Below are 20,926 nucleotides of genomic sequence, written 5' to 3'. Positions count from 1 at the left end.
TGAAAAACTGGCAAGAGACTGGGAAAAGATTTATATCTTAAAGGGGCAGAGAAAGAATTGAAGGTTGCAAGTGTTCTGCAGTCCCCTGGTGGCGTAATGGGGAAGGATCCAGTGTTGTTACTGCTGTGGCTCAGATCTCCTAGAGATTTTGTTATAATGCAAATTTTGATTCTATGGGCATGAGCCTGATATTTTATTTTGTATTTCTATAAAACTTGAGAAAGCACTGGGCAGAGCATATATTTTCCTCATCAGAGAAACTTCTATTGATCAGCACTGCTCTAGACCTTGAATTTACATTAATTATATGTCTAAAAAACATTTATCTGAAATTCAGAATAATAGATATTAGAAGAGTATAGAACTTTGTTAACAAATGTTCCCTAACAATATAAATAACTATCCAATATGAGTAACTGAGATTTTAGTAATTAATCTATCTACCTAATTGTATTTCAAATTGCAGCATGTTGTTTCCTGTCCCACCTGCCTGAGGCACATTAGTTGTTGAAAATAGTAACAATGAAGGAATTATTTTTTTGCAATCTCCATCAGCTGAACTTTTGCAATACTGGTTCTCTCTAAACTGATAATGCAGGATCCCTAGGGTCTATCATAACCTATCATTCCCTTTCAGTTTTCCACAAGGTCCTGATAGCAAGGCATTTATGTTGATGACCCATTTGTTTCAAATGTAAGTTGGAGACTGATGCTACTGCCAGGAAAATCTAAAAATCTCTCTCACACTAGGTTGTTGCTGCTATCATTGTCCAGGGTCTCCTTGCTAGAGCAAAATGTCTTCTCCAGCCCAACAGCAGGGTCCCAACACTAAAACTTACCCCCTCCCCCCCCACCAAGCAGTGAGCTGAGCTAAAGCAAAAGTTGTAGTACATTCTCTTCCTTTAGTAGAAATTCAGGTGACCTGGTATTTATTCACCTATTTTTTTTATTACACCTCTTTTCTCTATGGTGTTTAGCCCTGACACATGGACCATAGCAGAATGTCTCTCAGAGTAATTTTTGCAGTTAGACCAAGGGATTAGAAACACTAAATCTGCGGTGCTCCCTTGCAGTGTCCAGTGAGGCTGAAGGCTGAACCACATTTCCCTCAGAGAATGAGTGGTTCAAACTAGGACATTAGCTGTCAGCCCCCAAATGTCCAGGCACCTTCCCTCCCTTATAATTAAGCAGCTTAAGCAAATAGACCACTGTGTTCCCACCTTGCCAGCCTTTCAGACATACAGTGACCGCTGAGGTGGCTGAAGCTAAGCCATGTGGGGAACCCAGGACAAAACAAAATTGCTCCTTAAAATGGTAATGCACTCTGAACACAGTAACAATTCATATTTACTTGAAAAAGAATTCTGATAACAAGAGAAAAAAAAAATAAACACACACACACAAACACACACACAAAGGCCTTTTAAATTTCCCTACAGACTGACTTTGTTTTTCTAAATTCTTTTCATGGACACATGTCTTTGTGAATTTTGGATCTTTTAGATCTTTTACCAGCATTCTCATTCTTACTCTTCTCTTTCTTTCGACTGTAAGCTTCATGGGGTCAGGTTCTTTAACTTTAAATCTCACATCATATATTCCCTAATATATTGCGTATAGCAAGCTCTAAGTAAATGGAAAATTTTTGAGGTGAAATTTGATTTTGGTTTTGAGGGTTTTAGACATAACTGATTTAAATGAGAACTAAGTCACACACAGCAGGACTAATCAAACACTTTCCTTCTTATCTAACGGCATTCTTTCCCCCTTCCAAATGTGTGTGCAAGTGGTCCCTCATGTTAAATTCAGTCTTCAAATCAGTACGTTCTACTAACCAATAGTTTCTTGAAACATAACTGAAGTATGTATTTCTTCTCAGCAATGACCCCTCTTCTCCATAAACTCTCTACCCTTTACCATTTCTGGATGGATTACTGGAATTTCCATGAAGAAGATAAATGAAATGATATTTAAAAATTCAGTCTAATCCCTTATTTTTTCACTTGGGGGATGTTAAAATAGCTGGTAAAACATGGGCATACTTGGAGTTCTTGTCATGGCTCAGTGTGAACAAACCCAACTAGTATCCATGAAAACGTGGGTTTGATCCCTGGCCTCCCTCAGTGGGTTAAGGATCTGGTGTTGCCATGAGCTGTGGTGTGGGTCACAGCTATGGCTCTGATCTGGTGTTGCCATGAGCTGTGGTGTGGGTCACAGATATGGCTCCGATCTGATGTTGCCATGGCATGGCCAGCAGCTGTAGCTCCTGTTTACCTCTCTCCTGGGAACTTGCATATGCTGCAGGTGTAGCCCTAAAAAAAGAGGGAAAAAATCATATTTATATGTTTATTTTTAATACTGTACTTTAATTATCCTAGTTGAGAACTATCCTGGTTCAAAAGTAGCAAAGGATATAAGATTTGAGACACCCATCTCTTATCTCTGAATAAGTAATCCTTGTTTTGAACCACAGGGGAGAAAAAAAATCTTTTCCTCTACCCAATTACTGAGGCCCCAAGAATCAAACTGATAAAAAGAGAAGTTAACAAGAGGGGTGAAAAAAAGAGTCACAAACTTTAGGGGAAGAAACAAACAAACAAACAAAATGTTCTTTCTATTCTTGTAGGTCCTTGGCTAGGGCCCCTGTAAGAAAAGATAAGAGTAACAAGGAAAAAAAAAAAAATACAGAAGTATGATTAACTCAAATAATTGGCCAGAAAGTGTGCTTAAATACCATCTTCACCCAAAATAGCAGAAGAAGGGTATGGGGAAGGCAGGTTATCAGAGGATGGCCAGAAATAGCACAGTAAATAAGGGTAAAGTTTGTCATGCAAATTTAAGTTGAAATTCAGCCCTGGTGGTTTAGAGTCCCCTGAGATGTGTTTAGGGGAATTTTAGGACTTATATCCCATCCATCAGAAGAAGAGGCTAAAAAAAGGGAAAAGGGCCTTTGGGGATTGCTGAGAGGGGAGGTAGCAAGTATGGGAAGGTGACTAGAAAAAGTTATGATAAATAAGGAGTGTTTAGGAAGGTTAGTTTTGCAGATTCAAGTCAGTGCCTTCTCCACTTATAAAAGTTGTTGTGTCATCTTTATCTCATTGGTATAGAAGAGAGAAACATCTTTACAAATGCAAATTTTCTTTATAAATGTAAATTTCCCTTCCAAAAGGAAAATTTATGCTGTTTTTAGAGCTTTCCAACATCTGCTGTTCCTCAGTTGCCTTCAGTTCAAAATACTCCTTAAGCCAAAGTGGCAAATTTGGGGGTGGTATGTTCTCTTTCCTATATGTGCAACTAGCATTAAAGAGCTTCAGTCTAGGAAGGTCAGTGTTTGCTTGGACAGGGCCTTCTGGAGGCATTCCCAAGTATTGTCATATTTAGTTCTGATTCTAGGCACTTGTTCTTTAGTTATCTATAACCACTTCCTTTTAAACTTACTGTGGCCACCACAAAATTGATTGGAAAAACGGATACCCAACAAAATATAATTTAAATATCAGGATTAAGAAAGGACAAATTAGAAATAGACAGTTAAGTTTCAGGAGAGAAATAACCATATCAAAATACAGGTCTGGATGCTGCATTATTTCTCCCAGTAAAATTGGTAAACTCTTTGAGGTCAAGGACTATTACAATCTCATATTCTCATCAATATTTGGCGTAGTACTCTTGACTTAAAAAATATACACAAGCTAAAAGTTGATAGTTAAATTTTCTTGGGGGCAAAATGAGGACTATAGCCTAGGAAGCAACATTTCAAATAGCTCTGGAAAACCACTCCAAAGAGGTAGGAGGGAATGTCAGTATACATGTAGTTTTGGTGAAGTGGGGAGGTACATGCAAGAAAGCACAGCTTTGTACAGAAGGTTGTTCTATTCATGAGGAGCAGAGGTCACACTGAAGGATTTTAAAGCTTTTCTAGGCATGAGGGGAAGCAAGAATTGGACTCATAAAATCTTCTCCCGGAAATATCTAAATATCTGAAGACCTGTCCTGACAGTTTCCCAGAGCAGAGTGCCTCACTCCTGCTCTCCACCCTGAGCTTCTTTCAGGGGGCATTGAGGGTCAGCTGCAGTGGCTCATGATTCAATGGGTGTAGAGACGGGGAGTCAAGTGCTAATCTCCATTTCACAGCATCTACATACAATCGCTGCTCAATAAATACTTAATGGTGATGCTGGAAAGATGTTACCAGAACCTGGGTTCTTGTTCACACAGCCAAAGAATGAACTTCAAGAACACACAGGCAGCAAGTAAGCAAGGTCTTTATTACAGGAAGGCAAATAGCTCCCAGGACAGCTGGGAGGGGAGAGAAGAGCCCCCTTCTCTATTGTCTTATAGGGGTTTTTAGTCCCTTAAAGATGGGGGAGTACCAACATGGAGTCCAGAAAGATGTGGTTTTCTCCCATTGGCCCTGCCCTTGTCCAATACGGCTCTTAGGGGTGGAAATGTCCCTTTAGTCTCATGGTTTCTTTGCCCTTTTCATCCCGTAAACTGAGTCACGGGGATTTAGAGATTGATGTTCATATGGGCATAGGTAAACTCTCTATAGTAAATAAGGCTTGTGGGGATGTTATTCCCTGGAGCCCTTAAGCCACAAATGTTAATCAATAGCCATATCAAAGAATGCATCGAAGTCCATGCTGCTACACTGACTACCTGAGTTATTATTCTGCTTCATTGATTTATTTTATTTCATTTATCTGTGAAAAAGTAAAGCAGAAAAAAAATTATTGTCTTACATATCTTGAACGCGTTTTCTTATTTTAGTGAGAGCCTGCCCAAGTGAGAACCTTGACACAATTGTAAAGAACTAAGGAATTGAACCACTCTCATATTGCTTCACTTCCTGGCTGATTAAGCACCTGGAGAAATAAACCATTGAAAATCCTTTGTGGTGACCACAGTTAATTTTGGGCACAGTCTCCCAGCTCAGTGTGGACACTAATTTCCAAAATTTAACTCAGACCCTTGAGGGATGAAATTGACTCAACTGATACCTCTTTAGAGGAGATAAACCTCACTCTGACATATATTCACTAATTATTATTATTTCTTAATTACCTTGAAACATAAAAGATGAAAGGCTAAAACCTAATTCTAATTGGCAAAGGAATTTCATACCAGGAAGGCGACCTCTTGATTAGCAGCTGTGTAGGCAGAAGGAGAGTTGGGGTTGTGGAAATTAGGACAAGAACTCACACAGAAAAGCACTCAGTGTGCTTCTAAACAGCTCCATCAGTGCTCAGCATGCTATGAAAGCGCTCAACTTCCAGAATATTTAAATGAGTTGAGAGCTTACTTTTAAAAACTGCTCAATCGGGAGTGCTCCAGTTGTGGGGGCCTATTAGTTGAATGCTAATTAACTTCTTTTTGTATGGTTCACTTCTCAATTAAGCAGACGGTTTTGCTGTTCAGGTTTTCAGGTCAAACCTGGACTGTAGAGAAGACAAGGATCCTACTAACTATTCCGTTTCTTTGGCTTAGTTTCATGGTCTCTCTGTCTCTCTCATGTGTTCACATTGTCCTCCTCACTCTTTCTGAGCTTTATTGTCTTGGTTTGAAGCTATTTTGAGAAGACTAAAATAGCAGAGCTTGCTGTGCTATTTGATCTGATATCTTTTTATTCCTGATGCATGGGTTTGGTTTTTCCCAAGGGAATGTTCAATCATTTTGATAACATTGCTCCTCAGAAATGGTTTTGAGGTCTGAGTTTAAGAAATTGTACAGCTTTGTATAATTCCATAATGTCCACTTTTACCTTTGGTTAACTCAGTAATATCTTACTTTTTAAGTAGGAAAATGAGTCCCATAGGGTGCTCCTTATTAAATAAATAACTCCGTGAAATAATTTGCTTAAGATTAAATTTGGGCTATGTATTTTGAGAATGCACTTTGGGAAAAAAATAAACCATATCTTTCAGTTATTTCACTATTAATATCAAATGAGATGAAGGTTTCAATGGAATTCTGTTTTCTGTGATGACTTCAAAATCTCATAGGAAGATGCACTGATATGTGGATGGATTTTTTAAAACACATTCAGATGATGTTGTTTCTCTTTTGCCAGTACTTCATTATGCATTTGCAAAATAAATAAATAAATAAATAAAGTATATGTCCACTTGCCCACATGCAGGAAACCAGTCTACTGACAGTTTTGATGAAGAAAATTGTAGCATTTATTGCAGGGCAGGGAGGTCAGGTGCGACTGCTCAACAGGCCTAAAGTCCCTGGTGACTTTCAGGGAAAGGTTTTTAAAGGTAGTATGAGGGAGAGGGTTGTGGGGTATGTGATCAGCTCACGGAGCTTCTTCTGATTGATTGGTGGTGAGGTAATAGGGAGCCAACATGTCAACCGTATTGATGACCAGTTCCAAATGGTCTGAGGTCTACATGCTTGTGGACAGCATGGAATTAACTTCTTTCACCTGGTAAGAGAGGCTGTATATGCAAAATATGGCTCACAATATTATCTGTAGACCTTGGGAAGGAACTAAGTGTCCTTGACTTAGTTTAAGGGGTAAACTGCTATTATTTTGTTTTGCTTGACTATTTTCTTTTATTTCTGCATTTTCTCACTTCTTTGATTAAATTTATTCTTTGAAACTCAGGGAAGGCTGAGAGGCTAGTTTTGCTACAAATAAGAAGCAGGTTGAGGACATGGGCCAAGTGGCGGGGAGGTGGGGGGATGTCTGTCCCAGGAAGGCCCTGTACATAGTTCTTGTTCAGTTATAGTAACTATCCCTTGATTGTTCACTTAGGCCTGCTGTTCGGTGCGGTTTTTAATGCACTGGCTACTGCATGACAATTGTATCATATTTACCTTTATTACCATATGAAATCTATACCCAGGTGAAGAAAGCCTTTGCAGATATTCTTGAAATGGAAAAAAGTCAAGCCAAAGCTTTTCTTGTCAGAACACAATGTGTCAAAAACCTTTATTTCAGTTTAATTCTTGATCTTCTATAGTGGTGTGGCAAATTGTTATTCAAAGTAAAGGTTAAGGAATATTTAAGTAAATTAAAAGGTAAAGCTTCAGTGTACTTAACACAGCAAGTGAGGAAGGGAAATGCTCAGTCTTCTTTTTAAGGTGAGTAAAATGACATTTTAATTAGCTTCAAATGCAGGATTAATGCATTAGCCTCCTAACTCATCTTCCAGCCAACCTCCCCAGGGTAAAAGTGCTTTCCTACCTATAAATGTCATTGGAAAGGCCATGGGTTTGGGGGACACATCAAGACCTCTTAGGCTGTAGCCATTGAAAATGTAGGTCATCCAACTCCCCCATTCTGATTTGAGTTCTCCAAGCTATCTTCTGGTTTTAATTGGCTTCCATATCAACCTACTGTGGAGAAAGACTAAGTTGGTCAGATATATACATTGTTTAGAAAATAAGTCAGTATAAGGTTTTATGTAAATTATACCTCAATTAAAAAAGAAAGAAAATGTGTTAATCATAGTCCAGTAGGTGTGAAAGGGATATGAATCTTACTGGGAATCAGTACATTTGCATCAGGGCTTTCTATCACAGTCTGAATTTTTCTAACGTGACTCTGTGCTGAGTAATGGGATGGTGCAGTGTTCTCATAATAGCCACTTTCTGAGTTTGCCGTGCTAATGGCCTGACCTTGGATGGTGATGAATTCACTAAGGTAATGACTATCATACCTTAAAGCGTCTTTTGAGGAAACTTGCTGGATGTCAAAATCATGTTTAAAATTTTTCCTCTTTGAGTTTTCTATTGAAGGTATGTGATGTTTTCACATTAATATCATGCTCAGTTTTGTGGACGCAATGAACATTATTTTTTTTTACCGTTACCCTGGTAAAAACTGCTCAACTACAAAACCATGGCATTCCAATGGAAATTAAATTTTCATATTTTTAGCAACCGGAGGTAGCTTAAAATGATAATATCCAATTAGAAATATCTTTTTTATAAAAACAAAATGAAAGAATTTGGGTAACAGAGAGGTTTTTTTTTTTCACAAATTCTGCCCAGTGGCTGTAAGAGGCAGCACCGTGTTATTGCTTTGCTCCAAAATGAAGATAGAAATGTCTGCCCCGTTGCCCCTCACTGTTTGGCATATTGAAACGTGTCCATTAAATTATCCTTTACAGAGTTTCACCATGTTCTCTCTGAAAATAAAAGCTCATTCAGCTTTCTTATCTTTAAAATAGAAAAAAAAATAGTATCTAGAATGAGAGTTTACCAGGTAATCACACATTCAAGTGATGTATTTACTTTAATAAACCAAGAAGGTATTTAGATGGTTTGCCTCAATTTTAAACAATTATCTTTTTTGTATTTACTTGACCTAGTTAGATAATGATTTGCAAACAGATTTGATTCAACAAAACATTAGTTAAAATGTTCAGTGAAGTCTTAAAACAACTGCTTTTAATATTCCTATACAGGAGGCTCCAGTTCAGCCTCCTGTGAGGCGTGTGGGCTTGTTTGCAATCAGCTGTGACATTTTCAGACATTTACACTACAAAGGACTTCTATTTTGAAAACACTTATTAGAGAGCAGCTGAAGGTGTGTCCTCCATTGAGCACTACTTTCTTTGTGTTGTTTTTGTAGTTTTCAGTTGCTGTTGGGCAAGATTAAGAAATGATTGAGGTGGCATTAGTTGTGTCATTTGATTGCTACACTAGGTAGTATTTTTTCACTTTTTCATATTCTTTTTTCCAAATTAGAATTTTGTAATGTCTTATTAATATGAAAATGCTTGTTAGGGCTGTGCTTCTCTACTGTACAGTCTGCTTTCCAATTGAAAATTACTCAAAGGCTCTCAACTGGTTCTAAAGTTTGAATCAATATGACCAGATGTTGCAATTGTTTGTTTGGCGGGAGCATTTACTATGAAAGATACCATCTGAGTTTGAAAATAAACTAAGCCCTCGTCTTATTTTTGTATAGTAGTGTCAGAAAAACATTTTGTTTTGTTTTGATTTCAGTGGTAAACCAACACTGGTTATCCAGTCATTTTTAAGCTGTGAATTTCAAAAAGAAGTCATGCTTGTTTTTTGGTTTTATTTTCGTATCAATGGCCATTCAACAATAGCAAAGATGCACTTGTTAAATGGAGGTCAAATGACAATGAAAATATAACAGTAATTTTTAAAACTATGTGGTATGCTAAAATTTAAGTCATTTTATCCATTTTGTAAAAAGTAAATCACTGTTCAATTTTTCAACAGTACCACTGTTCAAACCAATTGCAAGTTCCCTTAAGTATCATAATACCCCTCTGGGATAGATCATAGTATCATCCTCATTATAGATGAAGAAGATAAGGTACAATAAGATATATTTCATTCTCATGGTTGCATTGTGGGTTATAACATAGGCAGTCTGCCTCCACATTTTGTGCTTATAACTGCTTTATTATGCAATGTTAAAAATTCCGAGTGTTTTCATTATTCGTTATTCCTTTTTGAATGCTAGCCTCTGGATGTTTATGAACAGGGATGTTAAGTCCTTGCCTTAATGGTAAGAGAGTTAACTGTCCTGTAGTGGTGTTTTATTCCTTGATCAAAAATGTAGTCAAAATTCCTGAGGGACATACACCCAAAAGAGAGGGAAGAGAGAGGAAGAGAAAGGGTCATAGGTTATCTAATGTCACACCAAACCTGAAGATCAGTAGGGTGAAAATGTTATACCAGCCCACATATTACATTTAGCCTTTTTTTTTTTTTTTTTTTTAGGGCTGTACCTATGGCATATATACATTCCCAGGCTAGGGGTCCAATCAGAGTGGTAGCCATCGGCCTATACCACAGCAACACTGGATCCAAGCCCTGTTTGTGACCTATACCACAGCTCATCACAATGCCAGATCCTTAACCAACTGAGCAAGGCCAGTGACCAAATCCACATCCCCATGGATACTAGTCGAGTTTGTGAATTCTGAGCCACAATGGGAACTCCTATTCCATTTAGTCTTAAGATTTAAAATTCTCAGTGGAGAGCTCCCTTTGTGGCTGAATGGTAACAAACCCAGACTAGTATACATGAAGACACACATGGGTCTGATCCCTGGCCTCGCTCAGTGGGGTAAGGATCCGGTGCTGCCACGAACTGTGATGTAGGTTGTAGTCACGACTCGGATCCACCGTTGCTGTGGCATAGACTGGCCGCTGCAGCTCTGATTGGACCCCTAGCCTGGGAACTTCCATATGCTCTGGGTGCAGCCCTAAAAAGACAATGAAATAAAATTCTCAATGGAAAAGAATCATTTAAAAATCTTAACATATATTGTAAACTCTGACTGCAATCTTGTTTATCTTACACATAGTAGAATGAATTGTTTAAATAGATTATGCAAAGATGTTGTATATCATTGTAAATGCAAGACAAATGGAATTCTTAAAGAGAAAATATAGAAGAATATGCTCTTGAGGCAAATTTACCTCTTTTTTTTCCTTTTTTTTTTCTGCTTTTTAGAACCATACCTGCAGCATATAGAAGTTCCCAGTCTAGGGGTCCAATGGGAGCTGCAGCTTCCAGCTTATGTCACAGCCACAGCAACGCAGGATCCGAGCCATGCCTGCGACCTACACCACAGCTCATGGCAATGCCAGATCCTTAACCCACTGAGAGAGGCCAGGAATTGAACCTACATCCTCATGAATACTAGTCAGGTTCATTAGTGCCAAGCCACAATGTGAACTCCCCATATTTGCCTCTTTAAAGATATTTTCTTGTTCTATAACCAACTGTAATACTAAATGAATAGGACTTCATTGAATTTGTAAGATGATTCCCTCAACTGACCAAGACTTCTGAGAGGTTAAAAGACCAATGATTTTTAGGGTAAATAAATCTTAAGGGGAAAATAGCTGCTTTTATAACATCAACAAAAATAGTAAAGCCTTTATATACATAAACACATACTATATGCACATAAATTGTTTAAAATCTTGGACTACATGTTATTTTCTTCAAATTCTAAGTGATGAGATTTGGCTTATAAATGTTGCCATTGCAGCCAGTTGATATTCGTCAAAGTTACACTTAAACCTTCTAAAGTTTCCTAAGTTTGTTCATCTTAGGCAGATGGCTGTAACGAAACTCCAGCCTGAGTTTATTTGCCCCTTGAAATCCTTGAGGAAAGGGAAACAAAAACTAAATGCAAAATAAAATAAACCTTCAAATTATTTGAAAACCACTTTATAGGCATTATGATGATTACTGTGCAGAATGATGCCTTGCCCTTGAGAAATTTGCATTTTACATTAAGCAACCTGCCAGTTTGTAAGACTGCTGCTTGAGATGACGCAGATATACTACAGGCGCTTTGTCCTTTAGGCCCAGAAGGAATCCACAGAAATGCTCTCTTGGTGTCATTCATGCAAGTGACAAATAATGTCAAACCTGTTTAATGAAGCAAGTAAACAGAGTCAAGAGGGTTTCATGAGAGAAAGAAATAGTATATGGATACACAGCTGAGGCTGGAATATGGTTTGAAATGATGATGAGACATATAATTTAGGATATCTTACTCTGTTTTGTACATTATCTAATAGATATGAAATATCCTTAACACAAATGAGTTTCATCTCTATAAGACAGAAAGTACCATGGGGATGTTTTAATTATATCATCGTTAATAACATTTTATCAAGAAGCCAAAACATGTGGGACCATTGAAGAGCCAGGATATTTTATATATATCTGCCTCAAGTAACATTTTAAATACTAAACCACAAATTTAATATAATTAGCAAAATAAGTACTCTTTCTGAAACCATTCACCTGCTTATAAAATAGATAAACTAGCTTTTTGATATCGAATGTAAAAGTTTACCAAAGATTTCTTAGTTTAGCATATAAAGGCATTTGATTTTTATTTTTGTGCATTTGTATCATAGTCTACATACCCAAGAATATTATGACCAGATGCATAATGTTTATGAAAAATAGTCACATTTGAGGAATAAGGTGGATGAGCTCAAAATTGGAAAAACAATAATAGTAGCTGCCATGAAGACTTATAGGAAAGGTAAGAGAGTGAGGAATGAAAGGGAAACAAGAGTTCCTGCTGTGGTACAGTGGAAATGAATCTGACTAGTGTCCATGGGGGATGTGGGTACAATCCCGGGCCTCTCAGTGAGTCAGGGATCTGGCATTGCCGTGAGCTGTGGGGTAGGTCACAGATGCAGCTCGGATCCCACGTTACTGTGGCTGTGGCTTAGGCCGGCAACTTTAGCCCTGATTGGACCCCTAGCCTGGGAACTTCCAAATGCGGTGGGTGTGGCCCTAAACAAACAAACAAACAAACAAGGTGAAAGGGAAATGTAAAGGATAGTTAAAATATCCCTTTTCATAGAAGAGGCAATCTAAGCTCAGAGAGGTCACACAAAAATCACATGGCTAATAAAGGAATGAACAACCACTTCAAATTATATCATACACACACACCCGCACACCCCTAGTCTGTGCCTGATACCATGCCCAGCCTTGAGGATACTATAGGAGTGAAGAAGACAGACAGACTTTATCCTTTCATTTATGTTGTTTTCTAATGCATGATCGCAGATACAAACAGAGTAACAAAATATTTTTATATTAGTAAGCACTAGAACGAAGTAAGATAGTGAGACATTTCTTTCCAAGGAGGTGATTTACTTTTGTAACTCAGTAAGTATCAAAATCCCACCAACTTCCTCTTTGTGATTGAGAATACTTTCCAGAGATAGGTCCTATGTAATTTATTGCTCTATAGTCAGACCTCTTGGACTCTACATACGTTTTCTGTTGACCTTGAGCCTGTCTGAGACACAATTTCCTCACTGGCAAAAGGCAGTTAATAATTCTTAACCAAAATTGAATAACTGTTAACAAGAATAAATGATTAAGTCTCTGTAAAACTCTTAAAATAGTGTCTGATACCTAAAAACTCAAATATGTGCTATTCTTGGGCTTCTCCCTATGCTTACTTAGGTTTATTATTAACCACTCTTTAAAATACTATTTAGCCTAATAGGCTTTTACGTTGATGGGCTCTTGGTACAGTGTCATAAACACAAAGGTTTCAGTACCTCTAAGAATATCTCAAGTGAACCTAGTCACTGCAACTCAAGTTCTCTCTGGGTTCGATATGCTTGATCTTGCATGGACAATACTTTTGTACATCTTAGGTCCTCTCTTTTTGCTTTCCTGTAATCTCTTATTGATACATTAAGCCTTTCATGCTCTGTTATTTATGTTTACTACTTCCAATTGAATCACTAATACTTTTCACCTCTCTATATTTGCTGTATTACAGTATGTCCAGCCAAAATATTTAACACATTAATCTGCTTATTATATCCTAAACTGAATGCTGCTCTGACATCTTATTGTCAAATTGGTCATGACTCTTCACTTTGGATGCTGTTCTAACTACTTTCTCATTTAATTAATTGCACCTCTCTTTACCCAGTTATCTAAGCCAGACGGCTGGGTGTCGCCTTCCCCTCAGACCTCACAGACCCCTCTCTTCTCCCACTTTTCCTCTCTCTCCATCACCAGTGCCATTACCCTTCTCAGGGTACGTTAACCCTCAGTTTCTCTTGCTGGCTTATTATTTCAGGCTTCTCATTGTTCTAAGTCTACCTTCTCTCCTAAATCTTTTTCTAAGTGATGCCCAAGTAAACTTTCTAAGATGCAAAGAGAAAGATATCACTGTTTTACCTGAAATCTTTTAATAGTTCTTTATTATCTTTAGGATCATCTCCGTAAGATGGATATAAATCCTTTCTACCTCCATCTCCTGCAGCTTTCTTTTATTTATTCAAAACCTTTTATAGTTCCTTGAAAAGTTCTTTCCTACTACTTATTTAGGACTCAGGTTTTATAAATCAAGGCTCCAACCAGAAAGATTTCACACTCAAATTATTCAGATATCTCAAGAAGGATGTACCATCACAGTGGGTGTAATTACAAAAGTTTAGGAAGAGTACAGGTAACACACCAATGATAATGCATTAATCTGGGCTAATAAAAGAATAAGTACTGCAGTCCCAGACCTGAAGTGGTGAGGGGAGAGAGTAGTTATCTGAAGCTGAAAGAAAAGAGAGTTATGTAAGAAAAGGCAGATTACAGAGGACCAATGACTCTAAAACAGCAATTTTGCAGTGAGGGAGCCAGAGGAATAAATTCATTGAGTATATTCTTTTCCTTTACCTTTAGTCTAGTGCAGCACTGAGGCTTCCTATTGACTGAGCCTCTTGAAAGTCAGAGGCTTGGAAGTTATTCACAGGGTCCATATAATCTGCCCAGTCAGAGAGGTGGAGGTAGAATAGGAGAGCCAAATGGAAGATTCCTGAAGCAAAGCTTTTCCTGATTCTTCGCATGTGCCGTTAATTTATTCCTCTTGTATGATTCTACAATCCATATTCCCCTATTACAGCACACGTGGCTTGTATTGCAAGCACTTTTTGCTGACCTACTACACTAGTCTACTGTCCCACCAGACCACGGTGTCCTAGGGCTCCCCTCACTACAACCCCCCTGCCCTTTCCCTCACAACAAATCAAATCAGCATCAACATTTTAAATAGATTCTGTTATACTGTCTTTTTTTTTTTTTTTCCCCCACCAAGATGCTAGACTGTTTTGGGGGGGAACACAACACTTACAGAATCCCACAGTTATAAAGTATTGGCATCACATAAAAATATAAAATTTCGCAAATCATGTAAATGATGGGAAACCAAATATTAACATTAGGGGGAAATAGTTAATGTTACAAAAATAGAAATATATAAAATATCCGGATCCTTCTTGGATGATTGAGAATGAGTGTAATAGTAGTCTAAGTAATTATACACTGACTTTAAAGGAGGAAAACTGAGCCACAGATCCTTGCTCTCTAATAAAGTATAAATTTGAACTATATGTATACAGACAAAAGGTATGAAACAGAAATTACAAGAAAAAATTCAAAAATTTCAGCCCTTACTTTCCCTAGAATTCCATGCTATATTTGATATGAGCAATTGACATTTCCTCAACTTTATGTAAATGCAGTTAAAATACAACCTCATATATCTCCTCAACCCATATACCACCCCTTCTACCCTCATGTAATTTCTGTTATGGAAATTCTTAAGTTGCATTAGAAATATAACTGATACATTGCTGAAAAAGTCAGTACACAATGAAGATAAATATACTAAAATTGTGTAAGCATGTGAATTTGGTGTTATAAAATATGTCTTCTCTGAGCCAAACTTTCTAGTACTTGAAGCAGATTTCAAAATATTGAAATTAAAAGCTTTAAATCAATTAACACATTTCATTTAAATAGAGTAATGCTCTGCTTTAGATTCCCAGAATACATAAAACTTTGTGACTAAAAATTTAGAGAATATTAAGGTAGTATTGCTTTTGCGCTGAAGCCGCTTTCTACTCCTAGGGACTCTGGGTGTTTCAGTTAGGTCACAGAAAAACATTACTTCAAATATAAAATTATATCCATGTCACATTTTGACAAATTGTTTTACTTCTGTGGAGAACTGTCTGTCTCTTTTGTTTACAAAATTTCAGTACTTCTGCTGGAGAAAATTCATTTAAGTTTTCCTATTTTCTACAATTCAATTTATTTGAAGAAAAGTTTAATTTTATATTCAGTTTTCTATATTGATAGGTTTCTGTTATTTCTTGCTCTCTTCTAATTCTATTTGTTTTCTATTGTTTTTCTTTCCATTGTATTTTTGTTCTATTCCTATTTTATTTTACTTATTTTTTATACATTTTATTGGAGTATAGTTGACCTTCAATGTTGTGTTGATTTTAGGCATATAGCAAAGTGAATCAGCCAAGTATCTACATGTATATATATCCATTCTTTTTCAGATTCTTTCCCCATATAAGCTATTGCAGAGTACTAAATAGATTTATTTCTCTGTGCTATATATAGCAGGATGTCGTTACCCATTGATTTTGGCACTATTAGTATATGTATGCCAATCCCAACTTCCCAATCCATCCATCCCTCCAACATTCCATAAGTTTGGTTTTGAAATCTCTGAGTTTGTTTCTGTTTTGTGAATAAATTCTTTTGTATCATTTTTATTAGATTTATACATTAGTGATCTCATATGATATTTGTCTTTTTATAACTTACTTCCCTTAGTATGATAATCTCTAGGTCCATCCATGTTGCTGCAAATGGCATTATTTTGTTCTTTTTTATGGCCAAGTAATTTTCCATTGTACATATATGTACCACATCTTTACCTAGTTCTCTGTGGATGGACACTTAAGTTTTTTCCATGTCTTCACTATTACAGATAGTGACTCAATGAAAATTGGGGTGCATGTATCCCTTTGATTTATGGTTCCTTAAAAAAGTAAATATGGAACTACCATATGATCTTGCAATCCTATTCCTGGGCATATATGCAAAGAAAACCATAATCCATTGTAGTTTGAATTTATTTTCTATTCTTTTTAAATTTAAAGGTAATCCAAAATGGATTTTAGATATAAAACTATGCATGCAGTCCTTCAATTTCTTTTTTAATCTTGAAGTAAAATTTATTTAAACAAATCATGTTTGAGCTGCTAATGAACCAAAGACCCTTAGTTTTGTGCTGTGTCCTGGAAGCCAGATGCAGTAGGTCCTAGGTCTTGATATCCTGGCAATTGCTTAAACCCAGTGAGGAAATATGACCAATCTGCAATTTCAGACTCCTAAAATATTTTCATTAAAGAAGAATTTAAAATAATGTTACTGTGAACTTAAAATAGAAAACTGCGGTACAGAAGACATTCTTAAAGGCTCCTACAAACAATTGATTTCCCTTTTATTTGAAATATATGTGTTTAAATTATTATAGAAACATCTATGTACAAGACATAATGCTATCAAGATAACACGTGATCATTAAAAAATAGTTTTAGCAAAATTTTGTGCAATGGAGATTTAATAGGCTTTTTTGTTGCATTGGACTATATTGTGAATAGGTTAGTGTTTTTTACAAGTTTCAGGAAGCCTACTTTGAATTTTATTCAAATAAGAAGGAATTTAGATAGTTGGTGAGCAATATTTGTGATTCAGTATTTAAAATGAAATACCTACTGCTTCTTTTTCAATTTTCTCTATCAGTTCTTTTGGAGATACTTAAATTGCTCTGGGAGTTATTGAATATAGTCACCACTGGCAGATATATGCCTGTGTAAACCAAATTCATTTTTTTAAAAATATTCAACTATATCAGTGTATGAAACAGACTGAAACAGTTGTGGAGCTCAACGATGACTGTGTTGGTCTCGTGTCTACCAAGAACTTTGAGGGGTCTGTAGGCAAGCCAAAAATTTAACCTGATGCTATTTCATGGACAAAGGCAGAACATACAACTTTGCTGGGTCAAAGGCGAGAATTTTATTACACCCAGTAGTGTCAAAAGCCATAGTATTAGCATTTACATTGCTTCCGTGTGTCTCCCAGTTTACACAGGGCAATGTGGAAGATTTAGATGGATACTGTGCATATAGTTGTTTTGCATTACAACTGGGGAACCCACATTTATGGAGCCCAAGTTTTTTATAATGGGCTGCAAGAAAGCATGCCCTTTTCCCCAGAGGGTGACTTTATCTTTGTTATATTGATAATAAACAAATATGCCCTTTGCTCTGGAGGCAGACCTTACCTCTGTCTTCCAAGGCTATTCGCTATACAAACATCTTTGCAAAGATAGTGTAGAACAAAAGAACAGTCAATGTTTTGCTCATAAGATGTGCAAAACTGTAAGCAACCCATGGAGAATTGTCTCTGACAACATAATATTCGATTTCAGCCTTTTCATTTTTATCCAAGGAAACCTAATTCCCTTTGATTGAATTTAGAGTAAGAATAGATACGCATTTGAATTATAAGTGAAATCAATTTATGTTAATATTGGTTGAATCAATCTTTTGTATTTTTATTCCTTATGAGATTGCATTAGGTAAAACATGTGCCACTTTTAAAAATGTGTTAAAACCACTGGTTTAGAACAAGGCATAAGGACAAGCTACTTAGATCAATTTATTCTGCATTTCAACTGCAGGTTTTACTCTTAACTGTCACATCTCTTGTTAATTATTTTGTTAATATACCAGAATTTGAATAAAAATCAAACATAGTGACAGTCCTAGATGTGACTTTGTTCTGATGGTGCAGGTGATGTTGCATTAGGAGGCCAGTATGGTGTGGAAGAGAGGATGTAAACTGCACATATTAAGTGGAATTGAAAAAAATATCTCTACTGTTTCAGGTAAATCCGGTTACTTCTTCAGCCAAGAAGTTAGAACTTTGATAAAGATGACAGTGTCATATATTTAGCATTACATTTCACTTTAAAGTGGCATATCTAATTTCTGCATTTATAAAAAAGTACATATATAATTAAATTCTTCTGTTTTATTTTATGGCTGAGTTTTCTTTTCTTTTTTTTTTTCTTTTTGGTCTTTTTTAGCCTTTCGCCCACAGCATATGGAGGTTTCCCAGCTAATGGTCCAATCAGAGCTGGAGCTGCTGGCCTACGCCATAGCCACAGCAATGCAGGATCCGAACTGCATCTGTGGCCTACATCACAGCTCAAGGCAATGCTGGATCCTTAACCCACTGAGTGAAGCCAGGGATTGAACCTGCGTCCTCATGGATGCTAGTCAGATTTGTTTCCGCTGAGCCAAGATAGGAGCTCCTGAGTTTTCATTTTTATAAGACTTGAAGCCAGTAGAGAAACTTTCTAGGCACAATTATGCCATCTTTGACTGCTCTGACAGTTTTCAGAGGATTATTCTAACATCAGGATACAACCAGAATTATATGGAAGAAAAATAAATACATTTTTTTCTGTCTTTTATCTTCATTGTCTATGAGCTTTGTCCTAATTATAAATAATTTTGTTTAAAAGAGCTGTCTATGAATATTTTGAGGATATTACAAATATCTGAGCTGCTCACTTCAGCACAACTGAAGAATTTAATTATTAACAATTAGGGACAAACAAAATAATGTAATATATTCCCTCTGATGTGACACCAGCGTGCATCTGAATCACCAGGATGATTTGGCAAAACAGCTTCCTGAGTCTGACCCCAAGTTTCTGACTCAGTAATGCCAGAGAATTTGCATTTTCAGGAGATGCTCCCTGCTGGTCCAGGGACCATACTTAAAAATCATTGTTCTAAGGAAAAGTTATTCACATGATGGAAATGAGGATGATGAAGCGGGGGTAGCAGGTAATGCATACCACATGTTGTCCTGGTGCTTGGAAATCTGCTGAATTCTTTATATATATAAACCCATTCTATTCTGTGATTATTTTTTATTTAAGGAGAAAACTAATGCTTAAAGAGTTTAAATAAATGGCCCAAGATCACAACATTGAAAAGTGCAAGATCCAGTCTTTATATCAAACCCTTTCTGACTTCAACTTCTTTCACTCTCTGCTTCACAAAGAGTAGAAAAATTACCTACAGAGGAGACAGAAATTGTCACACAGGAGGGGGAATAACTGTACAGCCTGTGAAAGCCTCTGGCTCTAAAGAGTAGATGAGAGAGATGCACTGTGATTCAGGAAAACCAGGTACAACCTGTGGCTGCTGGTAAGCCGGTGAGGAGAAGTTTCCTGTGTGGTATTAGCACTTGGAATCGAGTTCCTTTAATGAGTCAGCAACAACCCAAGGGCACGAGAAGTCCAGAAGCAACCTGTAAATGACAAGGAGAGAGATAAACATCAAATCAAGCCAAACCAAAGGGTTTTTTTTTTTTTTTCTTCCACAGTTTTCATATTTAAAAATAAATGGCTTCTGTTACTTAGAGTAAATAACAATATTTCTTCATCAAAATACTGGAGACTGAAATGGCATACTCTCTGTGCTTCGTGCCCAATAAAAGTCTAAAATGATGTATTTGCTAGAGTACCCATAAAAAGCACCATTAATCATCTGGTTGCAATGACAAGGGCGAAGACATAGTATCAGGGGGAAGTGGGAACTTGGTGGATAAGCCTTCAAATCTGAACCATAGGCCAAAACAAAAATATCAGCCTCTCTTATGTTTACTTTGCTTCTTCAGTTCCTTGAACACAAAAAGCTTATTTCTCACTTAAACAAATATTGCAGTAACTGTTTCCCCTTCCCCAAATGCTACTTATTCAGACCTCAAATGTTGTAATCATTCACACCCCGTAGCACTTATCCACGTATTCTAGTTTGTATTTGTGAATTAATTATCTTTTTCACCAACCCTATAATAAAAATTTTGTACAAAAGGGGATTTCTGCTAGTTTTTTACTGTTTCTAGCATGTAAACAGTGTCTAGCACATATTAGCTTTTCAATAATTGGGAGTTCTATTTGAATAAATAAATTGAGAAGGAAAGGAGGAAAGAGAGGAATCAAAAAAGGAGAAGGAATTGAAGTAGAGAAATTGCAGTACTTGAACTCTGAATGGATTAATCACAGGATTTTCATGCCTCCAGTCTGTACTGAATTCCTAAGCTAGCAGCGCTCCACACTGCTCCCTGTATGTCTTCTGTCTGCGGTGATGAGCTAATGTAATGTACTTATGTGATTATAGTCTCTGTGATTTTTACTTCCTCTCTTTTCCCTCAACACTCAAGACAAAGGGGTACACGTATGCACAATAACCTTGAAAACTGCAAACAAATTCCCAGCTCAAAATCTGATCAATTTTTTAATTAGAGTGAATCACTTGAAAAATAACTCACTCAGCTCCAGAAGTAGTATGAATTATGTAGGAGATCCAAGACTAAATATTTTAATTCTACTTTTCCCCTCAGTCAGGAAAACTTCTTAAAAGCCCAACTGCCTGTTGGTATTCTTGTAATCAATTGCAACTAATTTTATTCATGAAGTCATATTTAAACTAATAATGACATGAGCGTTAACTCTGGTGATGTATTTGGATTTTCATTTGT

At 36.8% G+C, this 20,926-nt stretch overlaps 1 protein-coding gene across 1 annotated transcript in view; it reads left to right on the top strand.

The window, feature by feature from the left end:
• Positions 1–20,926, top strand: part of GRID2 (glutamate ionotropic receptor delta type subunit 2) — a 1,319,580-nt gene that overhangs the window by 723,588 nt on the left and 575,066 nt on the right. The window lies entirely within an intron of this gene.

This window comes from Phacochoerus africanus, chromosome 10 (assembly GCF_016906955.1).
Source record: "Phacochoerus africanus isolate WHEZ1 chromosome 10, ROS_Pafr_v1, whole genome shotgun sequence".
NCBI classification, from domain to species: domain Eukaryota; kingdom Metazoa; phylum Chordata; class Mammalia; order Artiodactyla; family Suidae; genus Phacochoerus; species Phacochoerus africanus.
The sequence above is the reverse complement of the archived record's forward strand: the minus strand, read 5'-3'. Positions and strand labels throughout refer to the sequence as shown.